Here is a 25908-nt window from a genome sequence, read left to right as displayed (position 1 = left end):
AATTTTGTCTTCCTGCGGCCTCTGCATCTTGTTCTGCCTTGTTATCTTCCTCCTTCTTTATTTCTCTTTCATACACTTCCTTAATGCCCTCCTCTAGACTCTGATGGGTCACACAGGCATGTGTGTTCGATTCTTTTTTCATGGATCACTCATCCACGCAAGCAAATTCTGCATCCTCACTGCTGCTAAGAGCATCATTCAATCGAATGATGCAAATCCTCTGATACCTTTTGCCCTTGAGGTCTTTTGCTTAGACCTTTCTCTCCTACATCATCCCATTGGTGTTTAATTAATTAATATTTAAAGGTTAGCTTGGCTAAAACTGAGTTTTCATAGAATCACAGAATATCCTGAGTTGGAAGGGACCCAGAAGGATCAGCATGTCCTACTCCCCCACACCATTCCCTCTGCTCCTGTTGCTGTTACAAGAGAACAGAGCTGTCTAGTGCTGCTTTGGTGCTGATGATGCTCCAGCTACTGTTGCTATAAGGAGAAAAAAAATCAAGGCAGAACTGTTCAAGATTTGAGTTCCTGAAAAATCTGTTTAAAACAGCTCCAAAAAAATAAACAAGGTTAGAACATGGATGGAAAATCCTCTCCGGATCTGATGCTTAGTGGGTGCACCTCTGACAGCCAGTACTGTATTTAGTTACCGTAGGTGCTGCCTCTCCTCTGCTACCCTTACTACCTGTACCTTTCTACATAGCACTTACCTGCCCGTTGCTTCTGGCCAGGGGCAGAGAAAAAGGCTCAAACCAAGACAGAAGCTGCCCATGCCCTTATTTGTTAGAACAAGGAGCCATCAGAAGGAGGAAGCTCAGGAGAGAACCTAGGGGGAGGCACCTGAGGGACAACTGAGACCCCATCAGGACAACTGCCCTGATGCCAGCCCCAAGGAAGCCTTAAAGTAGACAAGACCACAGAGCACTCAGGAACTTCATCTCCATGCTGTCAAATCTATTCCATAGTCCTCACCCCCTAAAAAAAGAAAACAAAAGAACTGTGAATACAATAATAGGGTGTTAAAAATGGGAATCGTTTATAGAGGGAGACCAGCGTGCTCTGCTACACAAGAGCTGCATGTCCTGGAGTTCCTTTTGATGTAAATGTGTGAAATGACACATTTATTGCAAGACTAAAGTGTAGCTATGGCAACATGATTATCAAACGGTTGCATATGGAAGTGTAAATCCATATAGGTTTCTGGCTGGTGAGATTAATCTACCCAGAGACAGGGCTCAAGGCTCAGGCTCTCTGTGTCGTAAAGAAATCAGCTCCAGCTTTGAGCCTGAGATATTTTCCTGTTTTGCATCCAAATTGTCTCTGTTTCACCTCGAGCAATCGTCAGGCTGTATTCATAGGCTCACCACGTGAGAAAACAAGCTGTGCAGCCAACGGCACCATGCTCAGGGCATTCCCCCACCCACGGCACATTCATATGACAGAGATCCGGTGACATCCGAGGGGGAAGAGCAAAGCTGGCAGGTTGGCACTCTCACAGACTCCAAGCACTGATCTTCTTGGCTCTTTCTCACAAGCAGGGCACATTGATTTTCCACAGCCACCAGCTAGGGGCTGAGCTGCAATACTGCAGGTAGGAAAAGTCCATCTCATCTCCTGCCTTCTTCCCTGGGTACCAGGCAGGCACTAGAATAGGTTGCCCAGATTTACATCCCTGGACATCTCCAAAAGCTGCCTGGACATTGTCCTGTAGGTATCCCTGCTTGAGCAAGGGTTGAAGCAGATGGACCAACTATTTTAGGCAGAAGCCTCAGCATCCCTCTGTACACAGCAGGTACCTCCACAACAGCACAGTGAGCAGCTTCATTGGACAACAGACCTATCCTAAAATATCTAGTGAATTCCCCCATGCTGTCAAATAGGAATTCACAGGATAGCTTCCTCGATAGGATGTTCCTGTAGTTAATTAACCTCTGAACCTTATTTCCAGTGGGAAGGTCTCTCATTTCTGTCTCCAGCAAATGAGTCCTGCAGCTCTTCACACAATAGATGAGGGAGCTTGCTAAAACCTGGCACCTGCTGCTGCTGCTGCAGGTATTTCTGGGCACTGATCACCATCCCTTTTAACCTTATCTCCTGTGAGCCAAACATAAGTGTGGCTCAGGAGGTTCAGGTTGGCTATTAGGAAAAAAAATTCTTAGAAAGATCAGTGAGGTATTGGAACAGGCTGCTCAGGAAACTGATGGGGTCACTGTCCTGCCCCTGGAGGTGTTCAAGAAGTGAATATATGTGGCACTGAGGTTTAGTGGGCACAGTGGTGGTGGGTTGATGGTTGGATTAGATGATCATAGTGGTCTTCTCCAACCCTAATGATTTTATTCTGCAGGAGACTGAGTGTCTGATTTTTTGGTTAGCCATGAATTATTGCTCAAAGAAAGGCGCTGCCACCCTGCTGTTAGTACTGCCTGACACTAAGCCCACAACGTGGGAGCATCACTGCGCTGCATGACCATTCAAACCATGCCATTGTGGCAGCTGCCTGCTCCCCAAACTCACTTTCTGCTGCAGAGAGGAGGCAAAGCTGTTATCTGCATCCTCTCCATGTCACGCTGCCCTTTGCAGTCCCTTGATCTCTGTAACCGGAGTATACTAATGGGAGTGCCAGAGCCTGAAGTGGCTTAAAGCCATTTTGCTCATTGCTCGATGAGTGGATGAGATCTGCAGGCACCGTGCAAGTCAAGAGCTTTCCGCTTCCCGCAGCAATGAGTACACCAATCGGCCTGCCTTGTTTAGCTGCTTTTATGAATGGAGCTAGAAAAAAAAAAAAAAAGCAGATGCTGTGAAGTTGTTGCTAAGAAGCTTTTTCATTTTTCTTTTCCTGCTGCCCTGACTGCCCCAGCCAATGCAAGTGCCAGCGTCCTGAGCACTGTGCAGCCCTGAAATGAAGGAAGTGGAAGGGACAGAAAGCACAGGTTCCTGCGCTGCGCTCAGCAATTACACAATCCTGTATCTGCAATTATTTCTGGCAAGGTTTATTCACCTCGTGGGAGACTTTTGGAACAACATGGTGCTTTTCTAGGGAGTGTCAGTCATCGGGCGAATGTGCCTTCCAGAACTGCCTTTTTTTTTTTTTTTTTTTTACTATGTAAGTAATTGTTTCTTTACAGTTTGGTCTTTGCTTTTTAATGACTCACACTTTTACCTTGTCAGCTTTCAACGCAGGCCCTGCCCTCCCTTACAGTGCTACAATCCTCCCCGCTCTCAGTCACCGCATTGGGTCACCCAGGGTAAAATGGGGAAAGATGAGAATTCCTTCTGCCCGTGCCATCTGGATGTGCAGCTCACCAGGGGCTGCTTCTGAGGGGCTGCAGTGAGCAAGCATTAAAAGCAAGGTGCAGGCATACCTCTGATACATGCAAATAGAAGTTGGGCTGCAGTTTGGGATGTGGAATCCAGATGCATTTTTACAGAGACAGCGACATGCTCCGATCCCCAGCACAGCTTCTGTGCCAAGCGTCTCCTTTCTCTTCCATCCTCCCGCAGTGCAAAAGTGCTCTTCAAAATATAAGATTAAACATTCAGAAAACTACTTCTTTGGCTTTAAATGCCATGAAAAATGACCGTACATTAATGAAGGGCTGGGCTGTGTGTGTGTGTGTGTGTGAGCGTAGCTTTTCCCCTTTTGCTCCCCTCTGAAAAGGAAAGAAAAAAACAACTTGAGGCAGAGAGCAATTATGGAAAATTTCAGGCTGAATGGTTAAAGCGTGGCCAACTTGTAAAGTAATTGGAAACACAAGGGTAGAAAGGGAAGTGTTTGGCAACACGAGTATTGTGCTTTGGGATGAAAGGTGCTATGTGACTGGAGGACTCCTTTTTTATTGCAAGCTCTCCTCTCTGATATGTTAATTGTGTTTTGCTTGATCCCTTGACAGTTCATTAATTTTTGCCCAATTGCAGGCTGTCGAGTGCAGATAAATTCCAGACTATTATGGGAACACCCTAGAAGTTTGTATAGAAAGGAAACTCACTGTTTCCTGTATCATCCTTCTGGGGATCTTGAAAGAGTTCACAAAAAACACTTAAGCGAACTTTCTTTGCTGGATAACGGAAGGAAAGGAAACTGTGAACAAGCAAACAGCACTCAATTCCATGAGACAAGAGATACTCGTAGGTCACTGCAGAGAAAGTGAAGTCAGTGACTGCAACACACACACCCAGGCACACAGAAACTATCTAATGGTACTCACAAAATAATGGGAATCTCTGCACCTGCGCGGTGTTTATGATCTGTGATCTGTCCCAACAACACGTGAAGTCTTTTAGATGACTCTCGAGGTTCAAACAACAGAGTTGAAAATGGTCATGGATCAGCTGAATAACTTCTCTTTTTTCTTGCCATGAACAGCACAGTGAGCAGAGGTCTGTTATCACCAGCCTCGAATTTTTTGTCACATACAGATTGAAAGCAAAAGTGGGAACAGCTGCACGCCTTCCTAGGGCTGGCTTCAAGTACAGAATTCACATGGAGTTCAGGGGGCTGGGGCCAAACAACTTCAGGAGTGCAAGTGCATCCTCTATCTCCAAGACTGAGAAATGCCCCATCCCTGGCGGCACTCAAGGCCAGGCTGGATTGGCTCTGAGTAGCCTGGTCTGGTGGCTGGCGATCCTGCGCATAGGGAGGAAAGGAGAGAAGGGAAGCTGTACAGCAGCATCTCATTTCTAGGAAGTGAAGCTCAAAACAAACCAGAGGAGACGACAGAAAGCTGATATCCCCTACAAAACAGAATCGCTCCCTCAGAAGAGGGAGATTCTGTGCAGCAGAGTATTAAGAATCAATACCAAAGGGCTAGGCTGACAGGTCACTTCCAGAAGCAGAAAAGAATACAAATTTAACTCATAAACTCATAGAATGGCTTAAGTTGAACTCAGTTTATGTCCCAAAGTTCCTGAATTCTTCACTGCAGTTCTCCAGCTATGTTCTATCCACAGCCCCACCAGATTGCACTGGAAGGTTATGGGGAACACATTGCTTGCAAGAGCTCCTGATTTGCACTGTTGAAAAATAAACCTCCAAAGGGAACATCACAGGCTTGTGAGACCTGTCAGAAGGGAGGTCAGGGAGACAGAGTGAATTGATGGAGCCAGCTGATAGATGGTAAGAACTGATGTCTGCTCAATACCTGTTGTAGAGCTTTAGAGAGGATTTCTGTCTCCAAGGGTGCTGACTGGAAAGTTTTGAAAGGCATAAAGGCATTTATGAAAATATCAATTATGAAAACATACTTTTTTTGTTTCTGGCAGGTTCTATAACACTTCTGGTCTGACCAAAACCACTAACGAGAAAAAGAAACTTTTGCCAGCTGGAAGAAAATGTTTTGTTCACATTTAGAACAAACCACACAGGCCAGTTCCTGCCTGACCGGGACTGAGGAGGGCCATTTTTGCTGATTACTTGATGACAAAAACCAAGTCTCCCCTAAACCATTTCTTCTGATCCACTCGCAAAGTTCTGCACAGCACCGGTGCTTCCTTGGGGAGCTCGTTAAAACACCCTTGCTGCTGAGAACTTTCTCTCCTCTCAATTTTGTTAACTTATTTATTGTAAATCATCACGTCATCTGCTCTGCATGCTGCAAATCATCTCCATTCAAGCCACTACCTTCTGAAGTTCTATTCCTCAAGCATTGGAACCCCCAGCCTCCTTCCCCACATGGTTTTATTCTCCTTTCCCACATGGCTTTATCACCTCTGTGTTCTGGCCCAAGTGAAAGCCAAAATATGCTTTTGGAGAGCATCTGTCTGCACTCAGCATCGAGACATTGACAGGCCAGAAAAGAGGGCTGGGACCCACGTAGGGATAAAAGATCTTTACTTCTACTCTGAAACATTCAAAACAATTTCCTTGCTTGTGTTGAGGGATGTGGTTTAGTGAGAACTGCTGGTGATTGGCAGACAGTTGGACTGGATGGTCTTGTCGGTCCTTTCCAACATTGGTGATTCTGTTGGTTCTAGATTCAGGAAAAGGGAAAAATTATTGAATGCTATTTAAGTGAATTATAGAACTTGTGAATCTGTCATTTTTCATCCACCTTTTAGGAGAGGAAAGTAATTGAAAGCACTTTTAAAACCTCCGCATTCTTCTGGGGATTTTAATTCCCCCTCCAAACAACTGTGGACTTTGGAAACGCATTGCATTTTTTTACCTCAACGTTTAAAATGGCTTTATAAGAAACACTCCGGGATCTGCAATTGTTCAGTAGTGCTTAGAAATTCAAGCAGTTAGAATGAAAATTGTTCACCCGATTCCTATCGGTTTCCCTGTCACAACAACAACAACGGTCTGCTCAGGGTTATTCCTCAAACCTGGGTTGCTTAAGTCATTTAAATAGATTTCTATTTCAGAAACAAAATGAGAGCCAAGAAATTTCACAATTAAAAGCTCGAGGGCTCTAAAACTTGGCTTCACCTAAGACTCTTAACATTGTTTTTATTATCTTAATCACTAGGTGTTTTTTTTTTTAACATACTAATTTTCCATCCCATTACCAACCGGTGCCAATCCAACTTGCTTTTCCATCACCCAGGTGAGCGTTACTCATGTTTGCAGGGATATCGTCAGTATGACCGTGTCTATTTTTGTGACTGCTTGTGGACCTTCGCTAACACTGAGTCAGAGCTAGACAAGCCATCAGCTTACATGCAGCCCCTTGAATTACACCCCCGGGGTTCTCCAAAAAAATACAGAAAACGCCGCTGCTTTTCCATGTGAAGTTTTCATGACACAAGGCTAAACAACTTGAAACTCTGACCATGCTGGGACCCAGGATATTGCAAACACTGATTAGGTACAGCACCGATTAGGCAAGGGAGAGATAAGTCACAACATGTGGTTGTAACAGGCCCCAGCAAAGCAAAGAGTAAAGCAAGACCTCCAGGAAGGCTCTAGAGTCTTCAGGTCCCACCTCGGTGATCAAAACAAACGTGCCCAGTAACACCTGCATAGTTCAAATTCAAATAAAAGGCTGCAAGACAAGAAGATGGTATGAACAACAGTGAATGGTCTGTTAAATGAAAGTCGTGTTTTCATGTCTAGATCTATAGATTATGTGTTGTGATCGGATTGATGGTTGGACTGGATGATCTTAGCAGTCTTTGCCAACCTTAATGATTCTATGATTCAGATAAAAGGCAGCCTGCTCTAATGGTTGGCGACCCTGCACGTAGCAGGGGGGTTGAAACTAGGTGATCTTTGAATTCCTTTTCAACCCAGGCCATTCTTTGATTCTGTGATGATATGAGTTTATTCTGTGCTAAGCTAGATGAACTGGCTATCACCTTATTTGTAAGTTGAACCCAGGAAAGGTATTTTTGCGATGTGAAAAACTTCTAACTTGGGTGAAAGTTAAGTTGAAAGACTGATTTCCACCGGCTTTCTGGTACACCGCATGCAGAGGAACCTTCACAGCGAAACATTTAACACAGCTCTCCACTCTGGGTATTTTTCTGTATTCACCAGTGTAAACTGGCAATGATTCTGAGCAGCTTTGACCAGGGTGAAGCTAATGCGAATGAAGTCACTTCAAAATCATCTCAGACTTAACCAACCTCCTGTATTACAGGCGTTGGTTCAAGGTTTTGGTTCTTTGCAAACCAAATGCGATGAAAATGTATCCATTTTTTCAATTTGGCTCTGAGCAAAAATAGAGAGACCAAAGTACAAATATCCCAGTGCAGAAATGGAAACCTTATAAACATCGTCGTCATGGTTTAATATGAGGCGGCTCGGAAGGAATACTGACTAATCCCGGCTCATTGCCCAAGCAGAGAGAAAAAGAGCAAATAACATACAAAAGGAGTTCTGGTGTCTCCATTGCGAGGGAAGAAGTGACTGAACTACCAAGTCATGCAGCTCTCAGAAGCTGTCTAGCAGCACTTTAACTGCTCTGGGTGCTTATGTAAGGATTGAAAGATGCTGTTCTTGAAGGCCTGTCAAGTCATTCCTTGTCAACTCTGAACTGCACTGGAGCTTAACGCCTCACAGTTTTACTGTGAAGATCATTATAGAGCACATCGATTAAAAAGGCAGGATAATTTTGCTGCTGTTAACACCGCTTTTTATCTGTACAAACCAGGACAATAATGAGAAGGAAACTTCATTCTTCTAGACACGAATGCTTCAGGGACCTCACAAACAGCAGCAAGAGCAAAGCTGCTCATGACCTCGTATCAGCATCTCGCCAACACAACTTCTAGGAGCCTGAGACTCCACTACAAGTCATTTATTTTCCACCTGGGAAAGGTGTGGGAAGGCTCCTGCTCTTACTCCAGGTTTCAGCCCAAGAGATATGCTCTGCCCTGTTTGCTTAGGACTGCTGACATTGCTCTAGGGTGACCTGAGCCAACTGGCCCCAGATGGGTAAACTCTGGGCACAAAGTTTCTACACAAAGCTACTTGGCACTGAGAATTCAAGCTCACAGTCAAGTTTGGCTTCTAGAGGTAATCTCGGTGAGCCAGAAAATCTGCTTGTCTGGTTCACCGCCATAGAATCGCACAGAGCATCCTTCCATCCGTGGGACCTTCTTGTAACTTGTCTGAGCGTTAAAAAAAATCTTTGGTTGGCTTGGCACAAGTCTACAGCCCTTATCTGATAGGCAGAAACTGGAAGCATCCCAATGCTTTTAGGGGGGAAATAAAAGCATCAAGGGACATGAGTGATTTTACACAGGCACTTAAAGTTCCAAATTAATGACAATGTGTGTTGGGGAAGGGTGGGAAGAGGGAAAAATGACAGTTTCAAGCTCAGAGCACTGTTTTCCCATCAGAAATGAACCAAACACCCTTCTGTGAGAGATACCCCAGGGATAAATTATGGGCCAAACATGTGAAAAATCGAGACTCGTTTTTCATGTTATTTGCAAGTATCCTGGCTGGGAGACATCATCTCTGCTCAGGTCTCCCAAATCTATGGCCACTCCTTACCAGGAGACACCACTAAGAGCTGGCTGTGTCACATGTCACCAAGTCTGAAAGCCAGTCCAAACAATCCTGACGGCTTCTGTCCGTCCAGAAGATAAATTACCTTGTTAAAGTCCTGGCTTTCAAAGGATTTAGGCGCAGCAGCAGTTTCAGGAGGTTCAGTTTAATCTAGGAATCCCTGCCTTTCATGTAAAGCAACTCACTCCAGATCTGAAACGCTGGCAAATAGTCAACTAAATCCATTATTGCATGATAATGCTCAAACATTTCATTAATTCCTAACCAGCTGTCCTCTGCTCCCTTACCCCTTTCATCACACAAACATTTCTTTAACTGTCTGAGGGAGCGGAGAGGGGAGGATCAGACGCAGTCTTGTAAAATTCCTTCGCCCGCATTGCCTGCAGCAAGTTATTTCTTTTGACACGCATGTAAAATAATATTGGGGGTGTTGTTTGTTTGGTTTGGCTGCGTGGCCAATTTTCGTAACAGTTTTGTAAGCCTCGTACCTGCGAAATGGAGGAACTTGTTGATGATCCTGCTGGCTGGTTAATTAACGTTGGTCATTAGATAGGGAAGACCACTTGCTCCAATTTCTATGCCAAGAGAGAGAACATCGTGTAGAGAGCTGCAAGGCTTTTAGGGAAGGATATTGGTCTCCAGTGTCCTATAGAATGTTTAGAAAATGCCTGCCAGACAGACCAGTGTGGACAAGGATCAGCACCCTGGGGGTTTCTCCAGCTACATGACCCACAAAATGGAAACCAAAAAAGCATTATAAGGGAGATCTGAAGGTCACTCCTGGATGTTTCCTTAGCTAAAGTGCCTCAGCCTACACCACACTGCCTAGGGAGAAATAACCACCGAGAAACGGGAATTGACAAACACCACCCCGCTGAGCAGGCATCTGCTAAAAGGCAGACTATTACAGATGCCAAGGTCCCCAAACTCACTCCCAACCAAGGCTTAGGGCTTTTCTCACATTCCCACAAACACCAGTCCCTCTCCTGCATGAAAGCAGCACACTCCTGAACCACAGCTCCGTGTCTTGACAGTCGTGTCCAGCGCACATCCACAGATCTCATTTCATTTCTCCTCTGCCAAGACTCAAGGATATGTTTATTTATTATGGATTAAATATTTGGAGTTGAACAAGAGCCTTAGAGGGAAGAGGTGGGTCTATTTCCTCGGATTTCTTTTTTTCCATCCCTTCACTCTCTTTATAACAATTTGGATATGTATATATGTGTTTTTTAGAACAAAAACGTTTGCTTGATGGAAAATTACCCTCTCTGGCTCTCAGCTCAGCGAGTGGCTGAGAGTTAACAACGCTCAAGTGAAAATCACAAGGAAATAAAATGGAGAAATATCTGGACACGTCTGAACACGTCTGGCCATAGCCTGAACAAGTCTTAGACATCAGGGCAAGGTAAGGAGCAAGCTTCACCTCAGCAGCAGGCAAGAAAAGAACAGTAAAGTGGTATCTTAATGTGAGGTGCCTAAACATCACGTAGCCTTGGGTTGCCAAGGTTTACGGGGAACAGAAAAGCACACTGCAGGTGTAACTACACAACGTGAGGTGGTGCCGTCATTATAACGTTTATAAACTTCTTTAGTATGCTAAAAAGTAAAAGAACAACCCTCTCTTTGGCTTTGTGAGTCCTCGCTAATCGTTAATGCAGCGAGCTGTGTATCGCTGTGGCCACACACGCTACCGAGTCTGAATTAATCTAAAAATACATTGAAAGTCGCATTCTAGAAACAGAATAATGCTATTTTTTTGTGTGTGTGTTTTTATTCTTTGGGGGATGCAATCACAGTGTTTCTGTCAGGCTCAAAGTTAATACTGCCCATGGATGCACACAGCAGTTCATTTTGCCTTCTGTGGGGTTTCCTTTCTGTCTCTCCCCAAAGCCTGCAATGCTTTGTGGTTTATTATTCATGATCTGCAGGGGAAAGAAGTTCACAAGAGGATGGAGGGGGGGGGGGGGAAAAATTGTTTTGGAACATATACTGAACAGCGTGTCAAGGAACAGAAAACAATTACACTTATGCAATCCGATGTGCATTTATGCAATATAACGTGCATTCGACAGGCCGCTCACATGCTACCTCAACACGTCCCCGTTTGTGTAATGAAAATCGGAGCTATTAAGGCTGAGGGACTGAAGTAATTCAGGTTATATACATGTATATATTATATATATATATAAATATAGGTTCTCTCTGGAGCTCGCCGTCCCTCCCCCGTCCACCTGCTGCCCCACCTCCCACAGGAGACAACGTCCTGAGGGGGGACTCCGGTCGCCCCCATAGCCCGCCCTCCCTTCTCCATAGCAACACCCCCCACCCCAAAACACTGGAACCCTCTGCCCACGCCCCCTTAATGCATATTTATGACCACCCCCCCAAGTGCAGAGGGGTGGGGGCGTGAAGGGGGCGGAAGCGGAAGCGGGAGCGGGTTTCCGAGGAGCCCGGTATAAAGCGGCCGCTGGTGCCCGGTGTCGGTCGCTTGTGCCGCCGTGAGTGTGTTCACCCCTTTTCTTCCTCCTTTCCCCCTCCCCACCCCACCCGCCGGTCACAGCGGGTACCTCACGGTAACGTCGCAGCCTCCCCCCCCGTCGCACGGAGCAGGTCCCGGGTGTAGGGGGAGACCCGGGGGAAGGTAAGAAGGAGGTGGTGGGGGGGGGGGAGGCTGAGGTAATTGGGGCTGTGAGGGAGGTGGAATGGGGGCGTTGGGATGGCTGAGATATGGAACTGTGAGGGTTGGGGAGGTTTGGGTGGTGGATGGGGGGTTATGGAGGTGAGGGTTTAACTGAGGAAGATGGAGGACCTTGGAAATGGTGAAAGGATGTGATGAGGGGGATGATGGTGTGGTGAAGATGAGGAGCTGGGGAGGTTGTGAAGGAGATGTATGTGGGGGCTGTGAAGGTGGGGAAGGGTGATAAAACTGGAGGGTTAAAAAGGTGGGGTGAGGGAGATGTGGGACAGTGAAGGTCAGGAGGGGTTGGTGAGATCTGGGTTGTGAAGGTGAACTTGTCTGGGTGGTGATGAAACCATGAAGGTGAGGGACGGTTGAGATTTAGGGTGAGGGGGATGTTGGGGTTGTGATGGTGAGGGCTTGGGGTGATGAAGTGTGTGACCATAAAGATGAGGAAGGGTTGGACAGCTGTAAGGTGCATGTTTAAAGTGTGGGAAATAAGGCATTATGAAGGGTTAGGGAGACATTAGAAGTGATTTAAGGTTGTGAACGTGGGGTGACTCACAGGGATGAGTATAATGTGCAACTGTGAAGGTAAAGAAAGATTGAGGGAACTCAGGTAATGTGCAACTGTGAAGGTAAAGAAAGACTGGGGGAACTTAGGGTTAGAAATATGTAGGGTCATGAAGGCAGAATGATGGAAACGTGGGGTGAGATATGGGCCCGTGAAGGTCAGGAAACGTTTGTGAGAGCTTGGGCTGTGAAGATGGGGTGAGGAAGCTATGGAACTATGTAGATGAGGAAGAGCTGTGGGGTGAGGGATGGGGTGTTATAAAGGTGGAATGAGGGTGAAGGTGATGTGGGACCATGAAGGTCAGGAAGGGTTATGGAGATTTAGGGTGAGAGATTTAGAGCTGCGAGAAGGTGAGGAAGGGCTGTGGGGTGAGGACTTTGGATGAGGGAAGTAAGGTGCTGTGAAGGTCAGGAAGGATTAAGAATAGGGTGAGGGAGATGTAGGGCTGTGGAGGTGAAGAAGGTGGAGTGAGGGGTTGGGATGACTGAGGTATGGAGCCATGAAAGTGATGGAAAAGCTGGGGAGATTGGGGTGAAGGAGGTGTGGGGTTGGGGAGGTGATGAATGTGGAGTGAGGACTGGGGATGGAAGAAATGGGACCATGGAGGTCAGTCAGGGTGGGTTGGAAAGATGTGGGGCTATAAAGACCATGGATGCAGGATGAGGATTTGGGGTCATAAAGCCATGGAACTACAGAGATGCAGAGGGAGCTGTGATGTAGGATCTGATGAAGGAGGTATGGAATCATGAAGGTAAGGAAGAGTTGATGAGCTGCAGGTAGAGGGATGGAGTTTTGTGAAGGTGAGGAAGGCAGAGTGAGGATTTGAGGTGAGGGAGACAGGGACCATGAAGGTCAGGAGGGGGTTGGGAGTTATGGAGTAAGGGAGATGCGTCTCCTGTACACAGTTGCAAAGGTGAGAAAAGTGTGAGGCTGGGAAGAGGGGAAATATGGTACCATGAAGGTGAAGAAGGGTGAGAAGCTGTTGTGAGATGATTTAGGATGAGGGAGGTAGGAGTCAAGGGAAGGGAATCTTAGGGAGACTTAAGGTGAGGGAGATGTGGTGGAGGGGTGGGATGAATGAAGGTGGTGTTTTGGGGTAGAGCATTGAGCCCTAATGAGGTGAGGATGGGGTGAGAAAGAGGTGGCTCCTGTGGGGTTCTGCTGGAAAAGGTCTTGACAAAGGGCCTGAAAATGGAAGTCTGTTTAGTTTTCTAGACTATTAAACTTAAATAGTCTGCCATTTGAATAATTCCATGTTTAATCTGTAACCTGATCGCTGTGTGTGCCATAAAACAATGGAGTCTCATCTCACCTAGTTTGGTACGGTGGGGGGGGAGGAAGAAGAAGAAATGATTTAGCACTTAACTCTTATAAATCTCTCCTGGAAGCTGTAGCTTTCTTTAAGATCACGTTGCCAGGGACTTGCAGCTCTGAGATGCCTGCACTTAGCACATCTAGCAGGTGTAGGAACTGCTTTTGACCTTGAAAATGACTCTCCCATTGGGACAGTGTTCCAATGTAGCAGGTCCAAGCAGGTTGGCATGCTGTGGTCTTCATAAATAGAGGAAGAAAAGGAAGGATCAAGAGAAGACCTAGCCAGGACTCCAGGATGCAGGGAGTGAGTTAATGTTGCTGGAGTTGGCTATTGCAGCTAATGGCAAATGGGAAGGGCTAGAAAAAACATTGCAGGATGTTGAGTGTTGGATAGAGGAGGCAGTTTCTCCTCCTACTGCAAGATGTGAAACCACAATGGTAGGCAGCACTGAAAGTGGAACACACACAGGGATAACTGCAGCATTCTGAGAATTCAGAAGGAGAAATCACTGTTACAGTGTATATCCTTGCTGCTCTGCAAAGTAAAACCTGCTCCAGTGTGATTTGCGTCATGTTTTGCTGCCTTGGTTCAGACAGCGCTACTAAAATATTTAATGAAATATGGCTCGAGCCGGTGCTTCAGGTCAAAGAAAGCGCTGGTGAATACTTGCTGCTTGCCTGTAGAGCTTGAGCTGTTCTGTAAGTGCTTGGCAGGAGTGGTTGCTGATGTGCTGTGACTCTTCTGTTTAAATGCAGGACCTGCAAAGCTTGTGTTATGGGTTGTTATTTTTTTTTCTCCCCCCACAACATTATTGCAAAAGATAAGGTCTTCCTCGTTCGGTTTGTTTAATGATTATACTGGGTTGGTGAAATGTTCAACAGGCCTAAATGTTCCCCTCCTAAATAAGGAAAAGTGGTTTCAGATAAGAGATAAAGGTATTTAGTTGGCACTTGGGCTGTAAACGCTTCCAGAGGTGTTTGGTGGGTTGGGTTTTCTTTGCCACAGGGTAACGGTACCTTAAGCTGCTGAGAGTGCACCCTGTAATCACTATGAAAACTGCCATCCTTTCCTTGCTCAAATATATATATATATATATATATATATACACACATATATGTATATATATACATATAGCTGAGGCATTTCCAGTAAGACCGAGAATGTATGTTTTTGGAGATAACCCTCTTGCATAATGTGTGAGCTCCTGCAGGAGCTGCAGCTTCTTGGGAGTTGGGAGAGGAATGAGCACTATCTGCTGCTGTGATCTTGTTTGGATGCTATGGGGACTGCTTGCACTCCAATGCAAAACACATCTCAGCTCTGTGTTCTAAATCATCTGGTGTACGCTTCACACTTGTCAGCTTAAAGCAGTGCAGTAGTATATGGGAGGATGGATCTCTTTTGCAGATGGCCTTCATTGGCGGTGTGAAAGTGTTGCCCCAGAAAGCTTTTCATATTGGCTACTGCCTTTATTCCTGTTCGGGCTCTGACAAGCTTAGTGAAAGCTGAGTTTGGACCCATCTTGTAGGGCTGTGACCTCAGGTTAATTACCTTTAAACTCACTCCAGTCTTGGCTTCACTGACAGTTAGGAAGTTAGGGCTTGGTAACTTAATACAGCTCTGCTTGTCTGCTGAGGCTGGGATGTGTAGGGCTCTACATCTGTATTGCTGCCCCTCTACTTCCATGCTGGGTGGAAGCAGTGAGATCCTTCACATCTCTCATCACAAGGAGCTGCAGCTGGCAGTTTTCTGAGCTTAGCTCACAGTCTGTACCTCTTCTGTTATTTCAAGGCTACCCTGGAATCCTCACATCATATTTATTGAGCAACAGTGCACGTGCAGTGGTGTTGTCATGCTGCAGACAAAAATCAAGCTTCACTTGCAGTTCAGACTCACTGTAATTGGATGGTTGGTGTGAAAGCATGTGGGAAGGAGGCACAGTGACTTGGGTTGGAGTGGGACTTCCCAGCTGATGAGCCAAGAACACTGCTGTGGATGTGGTGAGGCTGTTGAGTGGTGGAGGAGGAAGCTTTAGCAGCTTGTGGAGTAACTGGTAGCATGAAAAACTGCACTGTGCTGCATGTGGGTCTTGCAGGGGTCACTCTTGTGTAAGATCCTGTGCTGTGACCCATTCCAGCTATAGGCATAATAATAGAGCAGTGTATGTAACTCACCAAGCAGAGGCACAAAATAGAAATGATCAGCAAATTGAAGCAGGATGTCTGTTGCCAGGACGTCGTGTGTGGAGCTTGACACTGGTGCTTCCCTCTGAGATCTGCCTTCCATATGGATTACCCTGGACAGTCCCAAACCAACATTGGAAGGAGGCAGAATGAAGCTGTGGAGGTGTGTGTTGTGAGCTGAAGGCTTTATATGCTTGCAGTGAGCTACTGCTGGTCAGATGACTGTTCTACAGTCTGCAGCTTATCAGCTACCCACACGTCGTGCATTTGGGTCACAGCCCTGCTCGGAGTATGTTTAGTAACCACCCTAAACTTCAGATGGTGGAGAATATTGTGTCCTCCAGCTAGGGCTGTGTGTCTATTGGATCTTAGGACTGAATACTAGTAATGATACCTGAATAAAGTGGCTCTGTTATGCTTCTGTATGATAGCTCGCTCTTCTGGGTGGAACAAGGTACTCGGCATTAAAAAGCTGAGTTATTACTATCAAATGTAGACCTCCAACAGCTGCAGGGGACAGGACTTGTCTCAAGTTAAAAGCTGGCCTGTAGGCATCTCAGCAGTGGTGCAGTGCATGGCAGTCACCAGGTAGTTTGTGTGCTGTGAACTACCACCTTAGGGAAACTGGCACACGGGAGCTTAGCTAAAGCCCCTTAGTGTTGGTATTTCCACGTGCTGTAAAGTCAATTAGACTTGCAGCTGGCATACTGCATTGTAACAACTTGGGGGAAGCAGCCAGGTTTTCTCATCAAACTTTTGGCAAGGGATGCTGGCAAGCTGTGGGACACGAGGCTCTCATTTGGTTATAATTTGGTTTGGCATGGGAGCTGCTTCTGATCTTAGGTTAACTCTCACTGGCATGTGGTTTACTCAAGCATAAATCTCAGGCTTGGGGTCTGCAGTAGAGTGAGACTCACTGCAGGACTGAAATTGATGGCCCCTTGTCACTACTCCTGTAGCAAGGCAGTGGGGAGGAGGCAGACAAAACTTGTTGGTCCTGAGGAGCAGAGTGAGGATGCTCTTAAAAATATTAGTTGTTTGTAAGCAGCAACAGATACAGGAAAGCATTAGCTCCAGGTTGTCTGAGTAAGTGATGTTTGCAGTAAGCACTGGCAGCGTTGTAGGGAGGGCAAAGCTGGTAATCTTAGAGCAGAGAGAGAACCTAGCTTCCTCATCTTGTTTTAAATGAGAGCTCTAATGTTTTCGTAGCTGAAACTGAAACCAGTGTTATGCTGACCCTGCATATTTTCTCTCCTCTGCTGGCTGGCCTGCACTACTTCTGCTTGCAGAATAGTTCATTTATTTTGGAGACTTGAAAACAAGCCATTATCACCCTTCAGTGCCAGATAAATAAATGATCTAACTGGGGGCTGAACCCAGAATGCTCTTTGACAAAAGCATGTCATGCTTATCTTCTGCATTCTGTCCTTGAATATATGATCGCTCTTCCTGGACCACATCCAGAAATTGGTGGCTTAACCCAGCAAGTGTTGCCTGCAGAATGTTTCCTGTCATCACTTATATGCAATAAGCAGTCTTTGAGAATAAACTTGATCTGAATGCTGCTTTACCTACAATTTACCTATGATCATCTGGGACTGGAGATGGGAGGAAAAGAACGTCAAAGAGCCTCAGTCCTGAATCTTTGCTTCCAGGTAACAGATTTGAGGTTGTGAGATGTTTTGGGGTTTTTTTTTGTGAGAAGTCATGCACGTAGGGTAAAAATCCTCCTCCCCTTTCACGAGGGGAATATCTGGGCGAGTACATTGGCCTGTGCAGTCTGGCTCTAGGAATTCCCACAGGAGTGATTTGGCAGTTTGAACTATTGCTCCTTGGAGTAGCGTGGCCAGCCAGCTAATTCCCAAGGGTTCAAAAAAAGAAATAACCCAAAACAAATGTGCAATCGCCTTCACTGCTAACATATCCAGTACACATGTCCTGTTTGCTGTCTGAAACTTAGCTGTGGGAGTCAGCTCTTGATGTAGATTTGTTCTTGCTCTTTTGCTTGGCTCTTGTTCTGCTTAGGACTTCTGTGTAGAGAGGGAGAAGACTTAGGCTTCAATATATAGCTGTATGGTGGATGCTATTTAGGCAGCTGGTACTCGGTGCAGTGCAGAAGTGATTACTGATGTACAGAGAGAACCTCCTGTGTTCCAGTTTGTGCCTGTTGCCTCCTTGCCTGGCACTGGGCAAACTTGCCAAGTATTGGGCTCAGTCCTCTAATTTTCCCCTAAGCCTCCTCTAGGATAAACAGTCCCAGCTCTCAGCCTCTCATCACAGGAGGAATGTTCCAGTGTCTCATCCTGCTCTGTGGGTTGCGAGGAAGGTGAGTGTCTTTTATTCCCTCTGCGTGAGGGGTTTCCCTGATCTGTGGTCAGGTTCATCCACTGCAATAACACGGGGAATGTAACAAGATTAAATAATCAATTTACTACCCTCAGTATCCTACAACAGCAGGAGCTCTGCAAAGCCACAGGTTGGGCAAATCTGGTAACAGTAATAACTATGCAAACAGTGACATTATGAGGAACCAGTGAGAAAACAATGCTGGACAAGGCAAATTGGGTAAGCATGTAAGTTGCATGTCACAACAAAGTTTGGTGTATCCAATTGCTATTAACTATCCTGAGGTAAATTAGAGAAGGATAGGAAAAGTGAAGAAACTTGACTCTGTATTCCTCAGATATTATTTTTTGCTCCTTAACTCTTTACAGGTTCAGTGCTGAACCATTGGTTCATTGTGCCGCTACCCTTCAGCTTGTTCCAGTAGCCCAACACTGCATAGCATTTCTCTGAGCCATGCTTAGGAGCTTGCTTTTCCTCATCAACTATGCTCCTAAATTAACACTTCCTAAATAAGTCAGCTCCAGCGTTGTGTGAAGTCTGGTTACTGAGTAACTGATTGTAATTAATGCCTAAATTTAACATTGGTGTGATAACAACCACACTGTTCCCTGAACTTCAGCTTCTCTCTGAAGCATTGGGTCAACAGGCTCATTTTCTGGGTGGCTCTGGAAGGAGCCTGGAGGTATTTCTAAATATCTCAAAGGATCCTTAACCCAAGTCAATAAACTGCTTTGACTGTGATTGTAACTTCAGTCTGCCTAATAGAATTCTACTAATAAACGTGTCCCTGATGACTTGCATGGGTCTTTCAAGTTTTAGGGGCTTTTCCTCTGTTTAAATTAGTGTGCTCAGGGTGAAAGCACTATGCAAATGAAAGCAACACCACTGTTTATCTCCAGTGGCAGAGTTTGGTTCATTAATATTGCATATCCATCTGCAGCTTGGAAAATGAATGGAAACATGCCGAGTGACCAATATCAAATAAGAACTTGCTCCTTATTTAGCTTTGACTGTCCAGCATCCCATCTAATTCTTACCTGGTATAGTTATGTAAGAGCCCTTATCATGCTTCATTTTCTTGCTCACTGTTGGTGTAGGGATGAAATAACTATCTCTGTTATGTTTTCAGATAACGCTAGAAATATTGGCCAGTTTTTGGCTTTCAATAAACTAAAGTTTGTTTTTAAAACCATTTGAGTAGACTGAAAGCCAACCAGGAATCCAAGGTTGGAAACCTCTGAACTCCACCCTATCTGATAAAGCAGGAGTCCAGAACTCTTTATGAGCTTGTTGGCCTCTTATATGAACAGCACCACTCAGTGTTTGTGGGGAGGATGCATTTAATGTGACAAACTGGTGTCACTGTTCCCAATCTAATGGGATTCAAAGGATGACTGTCAGTGTACTATTAACACCACCACTGAAATCAGCTTAATTGTACCAAATAGTAGTAGGAGGAATCTGCTCCAGTCTGGTATTTCACACCACTGAAAGCTCCAGTAATAAAGGAATAACCAGCAAGTGGAAAACTGTCCACGGTTCCTGGATTTTAACCTCTGTGTTTCTCTTCCCTGTGGCTGTTGTAACTTGGTAATTAATGTGTTTCCTTCATTCAGCCTTTGGCCATCCAGTGGCTGAGCTCACTTGTCCTGCGGCTCAGTGATGGATATAGTGGCAGAGCAACTTCTGTCCCTCTGGATCTTTACAAGCTGGGAGTGAAGGCAGAGGTTTCTCAGGCTGGAGGATCCTCCAAAAGATGTTAGCAGGCAACTTTGCTGAAAGTTAACCAGCATTTTTACCAGCTTGTCACAAACAGTTGTCAAATTGTCTTTTAAGTGGTTTTAAGCTCAATCCAGTTGTGATGAATGAAGTGTGCTCTTTCTTCTAGACTTGAGCAGCTGACGTTTTAGATTCCCGAAGCTGAGCGGAGGATGAGCTTCATCTCTGCCACCAGTAATTAAGTAATGTTTCAGAGCTGACATGTCCTGGATCAGTGGCTTTTAGAACATCTTGAGGGAGAGTGAGATGGCAGAGATGAGAGATAGACAGACAGAATATGGAGCGCTGTCTATCTAAGGTATTTTATATACCTTGGTGGAGCCAGGGCATACAAAACTGTACTAAGGTGTACATGGCAAAAGCTTAAGGCCTACAAAGTACTGCACTGACAAGATGAAGTAAAAACTGAAGGGATGCATTTCTCATTCTGCTTACACATGCAGTATTGCTTCTAAGGTTAAGCAGAATGAAGGCCACGAATGTTGTAGTCGGGGTGGGGGGGAAATGAGACTGAAGGTTTTCAGAGACTTGTTTGGAACACTGTTGTGCCCATGTTTCTCAACTGCTTGGCCTGCTGGCTATGGTCAAGTGTAGTGTAGTTCCTTTGCTTTGCCTGCTTCTTGATCTGATCGTGTTTAATAAAGCAGGCTGGAAAGCACATGTGTTTTCAGGTTGTTTTCCATACAGCAAAGAAATCTGGGATTGGCAGACTTGAGTTCTTACCCAGTTGGGTTACCCGATGTCTTGCCTTGGAGTAAACTGCTGTCTCTGGTTGTGCTGAGGGCACTCAACAGCAGAAATCAAGTCATGCTGGAGCTGTGAAACTTCCTTGCATTCAATTTCAGTTCTGTTTTTTGAAAGCTGGTGACATTAGCAAAGCTTTGCATTCCCTTTGAGTCAGGCTCCAGTCTGACTGAAGTTTATTATAGGACAAGTGTTCTCTCATCAGTAAAGTGGCATGTTTTATATTCATTCTGTTTCTCCAGGCTTTGTGTGTGAGTGGTAAGACAAGGACATACTGTCTGGGTCCTCAAAGGAACGTGGGCCAAGATTGTTCCATAGCAAGAAGTCTTTTGGGTCATTTGCAGAAAGTGCAAGCTACAGTATTAGATTTAGGAAGAATTTCACAGGTGCATCAGGAATTCTCTTGCAGAATTTACATTATGGTCAGCAGTAGAGCGCACATGCTGAGAGCATTACTTATTTTTTTCCCTAATCAATGAGTAACTTACCCTTAATTCTCAATCCTAATTATATTAACTTAGTTTCTACTACCACTTGACGAGAAACCAGGATGTGAGCTAAGGGTAGTAATGGCATAGAACCATTAAGTTTAGGGAAGGCTACTGAGATCATCAAGTTTATCCATCACCACTATGCCATGTTCCTCAGTGCCACAGTTTCTACCTTTAAAGTTTGTTTCTGGAAGAGCAGAACCTTATTACAATAATGCAGGATAATAAATGCCTTTCACTTAAAGGACATAACAGGGAAGTGATGCCCCTGTTTTCTCTATTAAATTTTGGCTGTTATACAAAGCAACATTAAACAATATCAAATCTATTTAGGCTCTGAGGGCCCAGAACATTTAAATATGTATTATGTGTAACTGCACATTGCTTTATAATCAAATTTTAGTCCTCCCAAAAAAATCTGGCAGGTGATTTTCAAACAGTAAACACATGAGCCAGTAATTGGAAAACTGAAATGACTAAGCAGAGTTCTTAGCAAAGCTGCCAAAGTAAAACAGTTCGGGAGGACAAGCTACTTTTTGTTAAAACAAGCTTTAACAGCCATGAAATCTTTCACCCTGAGGGCTTCCCTCACTTTGACAAGTGGCTAACATGGAAAATGTCAAATGCCTCCATGTGCTGACCAGTAACTTTCATTGACTTTGAGGTCTTTGTTAGCTGTGTGCTAACTGTACTTTCTTATTCACAAGCTACAAGAACTGAACTATTCTTGTATTAAGTATCAAGATGAACACCTAGATGTGTTGCACATGCAGGTGACTCTGCTTGGCACTTGTCTTTACAGCTGAATATATAAGGATTGCAAGGAGCAACTTCACCTTGTAGAGCCACAGGGAAGTTAGTGAGTGTGGTAAGGAAGGAGTGAACCTGCTCCGTCTTTCTTACGAATAGCATATGGAGAATATACTGTAATCCTCCTGGACTGTTTAAGTTAATCCCTTCTTGGAAGGAGAGGTGACTTAATACTGTCTTTTCAACAGCTTTTGCATTTGTATCCTACTGAAAAGTCTTATTTGTGTTAAATGAGTAGGATGTTTTCATGCCCTTCAGACTTATTTTTGTGTCTTCAAGCTCTTGTTCTTCTGTCTTTCTACTTTTTCTAGTTGGCACTGGATCAGGTTGCCCAGAGAAGCTGTGGATGCCCCATCCCTGGAAGGGTTCAAGGCCAGGCTATATGGGGAGTCTGGGGCAGCTTGGTCTAGTGGAAGGTGTCCTGACCTGTAGCGTGGGGTTAGAACTGGATGAACTTAAAAGTCCCTTTCAACCCAGGCTATACTGTTGCTCAAATTACATTCATTCACTCATTCACTTTTTTTGTTTGATGCCCACCTTTAATAGCCATGTAGTTCAGTAGGTATCATACTTTCTATACTTAAGTACATCACTATATTAAGGTAATATCAGTCTCCTCTTTGAGCACCAAAGCAAAGACTTGACCAAGTATATATTATAGGTACACTTCAAGTTGTTCCTTAACTTGCATAACTAGTTTATTCATGCCAACAAGCTTTTGTTTATAAACACCTTGTAAGCAATGAATAGAGTGGCTTAAAGCAGGGAAATAATTCAGGGGAAAATGTTCTATTTCATCTCAACCTCATTTTATAAATGCATTTTGCTGGTCCTAATGCTGGAGAAAGGAATCCTGCGTTAGCTCTTTTCATGGGAACTGGGTTGGAAGCCAAGCTGCTATCTTGTACCAGAATAAACTGATAAGGGAAAGTATTCAGTTAAAAGTGGAACAATTCTTTAAAGAAATAGTCTGAAGACCTATAACTCTTTGAAAAGAAGAGGGTAGGTAGTATTACACAGCATTCATCCCAGAAACTGATTTTGGCTTCAGTTCATCCCATTGTTCTTGGAATAATGACTATTTTTCCCCATCTCCTGGATGATCACCACCAAGTTGCTTTTGAAAATGGAAAGCTATTAATTTAGACTAATCTTAATGACTCCTCTAAGTAGGGCTTTGCTGTTCTTGACTCACTTCTGAACAGGAGAGCTGATGTATTTCTGAGGATACTGGCTAACTAAGTAGGATAAATTGGCAAGTCAGCTGTTGCGCTTCAGCATCTTGCTATTGTGTACTGAAACTCTAGTATTTCTCTTGCTATTCAGCTTCTGAAGCACTTCTACCCACCTACCTGTGATGCTATCTGACTGCAAACTCAGTCTGTCTCTGAGGGTGCTAAAGGTGCTCTAGCTGGAATGCGATTAGCTGCGCACAAAGAAGCAATCGATAGGTGAGCTTTGTTTTCTGAACAATCAGTTGTGCTTGTACAGGCTGAATTTCTCATTCCCATCTTCTTTATGCCAACAGGCCTCACTTCTGTCCTTTTCTAGATGCAATCACTTGAGTACATCTTAATGTTGGCTGTGACTTGCTGGCTTCAGATATTCTTTTTATGTAGAGAAGCTTGCCTGATCCGGTAGAAACTAATGCAACACTATCTTTTTATACTCATTAACCTTTAAGATGCTTTGCAGCATACTTGTAAGAGGGGCTTTTCAGTCAGCTTCTGCTGTTTGAGAGGAGCATGTAGTTTTTCATGAAGCTAACGATTTTCAAGCTAATTAAGGCTAGCATCCCTCCTGCCCATGTGGCTGGCTGGTGACAGGCCCAGCTGGCTCATGATAAATGGCCACAGTGCAGCTGATGAAAACCATTATGTTGATTCCTCTTAACCGCTGCCCCTGGAAAGTGCTGCTGTGTGGATTCAAAGGGACACGAGTTCACCTGTTTGTGCTGAGGGATGTGAAATATACGCTTTGAAGTTAAGATCATCTGATAACAGACCTCAGTCCTGTGGATTGGAGCTGCTTCCATCTGAATTCAGCTTCCCTATAGGAATCCTATAGGATTCTAGAGTGTCTTATGCGAGACTTCTCTTGGAGAAGGCAGCTGCCTGTTTTGCAGCTAGAAAGCATCTGGAAAAGGCTGATGGGCTGTCAGAGCACAGTCAGACTGTCTGAAGGTGACAGGACTAAACCCAGACTGCGAGATGCATTTCCTTTCAGTTTTACCTCTTTAGGTGACTGTGAGCTGTAAGATCTGCTCCAGTGACTGCGCTGATGTGACAGCAGAGCATAAAAGCTCCTCAGCTACAAGTTTCGGAGCAGTCCAGATATCTGCTGCTTGAAGTGACGTGGATGCTGAGGCTGTGCATCCTGTAAAATGAGAGTGACTGACAGTCATTCCCAAATTAAGTAAAAAAGGCCAAATTCTGACAAGCTTTTGCCAAGCGTTTCATAGTTCTGTAGAGTCATAAGTGGTGGAGGTCTGAGTGCTCTAAATCTCTTCTAGCAGGTCTTTATGTATTGCATCCAACTGCCAACCCTCTTGTTATTGCAGCATGCGTGTCAGTAAATATCTTTCCAGTTCTAATGGGGTATAACTTGACATAATGCATGACTAAAATAGCATTTGCTTTTAGTTAAGAATCAAACTATGTAGATATCAAGCTGATCATAAATGTGTCCACAAGCTTTCTCTGTGCCTGTTTATAAAGCAGCTGTCTGAATCCTGTTGCTCCAACTGAACTTTGCTAAAGCAGATGGTTTGTAAAGACGCTGCATTGGCCACAGTGTTGCTTATGAGCTATATTCCCTTCTCCTAGAAGGTGTCTATTAAAAAGTATATTTTATAGAATGAAAAACTTCCTCCTAATATCCAACCTAAACCTCCCCTGTCTCAGTTTAAAACCATTCTCCTTTGTCCTATCACTGCCCACCCTCATTCCAGTGCTATCCCCACAGATATACCACTCTTAACTCCATCCAGACATTGAGCCATTGACCACCAGTCTCTGCTTATGATCTCTCAATCTGTTCTTCATCCATTGAACAGTCCATCAATCAAATCTAATCATTTCCAATTTGGGGAGGAGGGTGTTTTGGGGTCTGTGTCAGAGGCCCTACTGAAGTCCAGATAGGTGACATCAGTGTCTTTTCCCTTGTCTGCTGATGCATTTAAGCAATCATAAAAAATGAGAAGTTTGGTCTGGCAGGATTGGTCTTAACCTATAGTGTTCCTCTTTTTGCACCACCCAACCCATGTCAGACTTGAGGTTATGTGGCTGGGAAGCAGTAACTTACTGCACCTATTGCAGCGTGGTTGCATCAGAAGGAGGTGTAGGCATCATTGGATGGGAGTAAGAAATACAAATTTCTCCTAAAATACCTTTCGGTTTGTTCTGTAATACTTGATGTAGGGCGATTAAAGTATTCTAGACAGAGTTCTCTGGGTGCTTTCAAAAGCTTGACTTTGTCGTAGTTTTCTGAGATTGAATGGTGGTAATATGTTTAGGGGCTGGTAATTGGAGATAATTCCAATGAATTAAGACTTTGCAGATGGTAATGCTGTGCGGGAGGAACTCAATTTATGTGGATCTTTGCTCTGTTCTTTCTTGCCTTCATCTATTGAATAGCTTCTGTAATTGTCTGATGCGCATTCTGGCAGTATTTGGGTTTCTTAAGCATTTACAGCCTGGAAAAACTAGTTTGTACAGCCTGTGAATTCTCAGAGCAGTGAATATAATCAGTAAGGTACCAGTATAGGAAAATGAAGCATTGTGCTCTTCATTGTATGTGCAGTAACATCTGCAGGGAGTAGATGACATTGCTCATACAGCTCCAGCTTAACTCATTTCTACAGATGTATATTCATGCACAACACCAGTCTCAGCCTATTGTCGAGGGTATTGCTCATTCTGGAGAGTAATTTGCATCGATACAACTCATTTCCCACCCTGTGCAATCAAGAGGACAGCTTTGATTAAAAAGAACTTGCAAAAAAAAAATGCTGGTGGCAAAGATGTGCTGA

General features: G+C 44.5%; 1 protein-coding gene across 5 annotated transcripts in view; it reads left to right on the top strand.

Moving 5' to 3' along the window:
* The window catches only part of SLC45A4 (solute carrier family 45 member 4), a 64129-nt gene that overhangs the window by 5719 nt on the left and 32502 nt on the right, over positions 1-25908 (top strand). For 3 of the 5 annotated variants that reach the window (XM_015856395.2, XM_015856393.2, XM_015856392.2), the window contains exon 1: positions 11355-11600. The exons of 1 other annotated variant lie outside the window; for it this stretch is intronic. The gene's annotated coding sequence lies outside the window, so the exon portion shown is untranslated. Of the gene's footprint in view, positions 1-10192; positions 10365-11354; positions 11601-25908 lie in introns of those variants that run through there. One more of the 5 variants, XM_015856394.2, reaches the window with a different exon arrangement.

Source organism: Coturnix japonica, chromosome 2, assembly GCF_001577835.2.
Source record: "Coturnix japonica isolate 7356 chromosome 2, Coturnix japonica 2.1, whole genome shotgun sequence".
In the NCBI taxonomy this organism is placed as follows: domain Eukaryota; kingdom Metazoa; phylum Chordata; class Aves; order Galliformes; family Phasianidae; genus Coturnix; species Coturnix japonica.
Note: the sequence above shows the minus strand (reverse complement) of the source record. Positions and strands in the feature narration are given on the sequence as shown.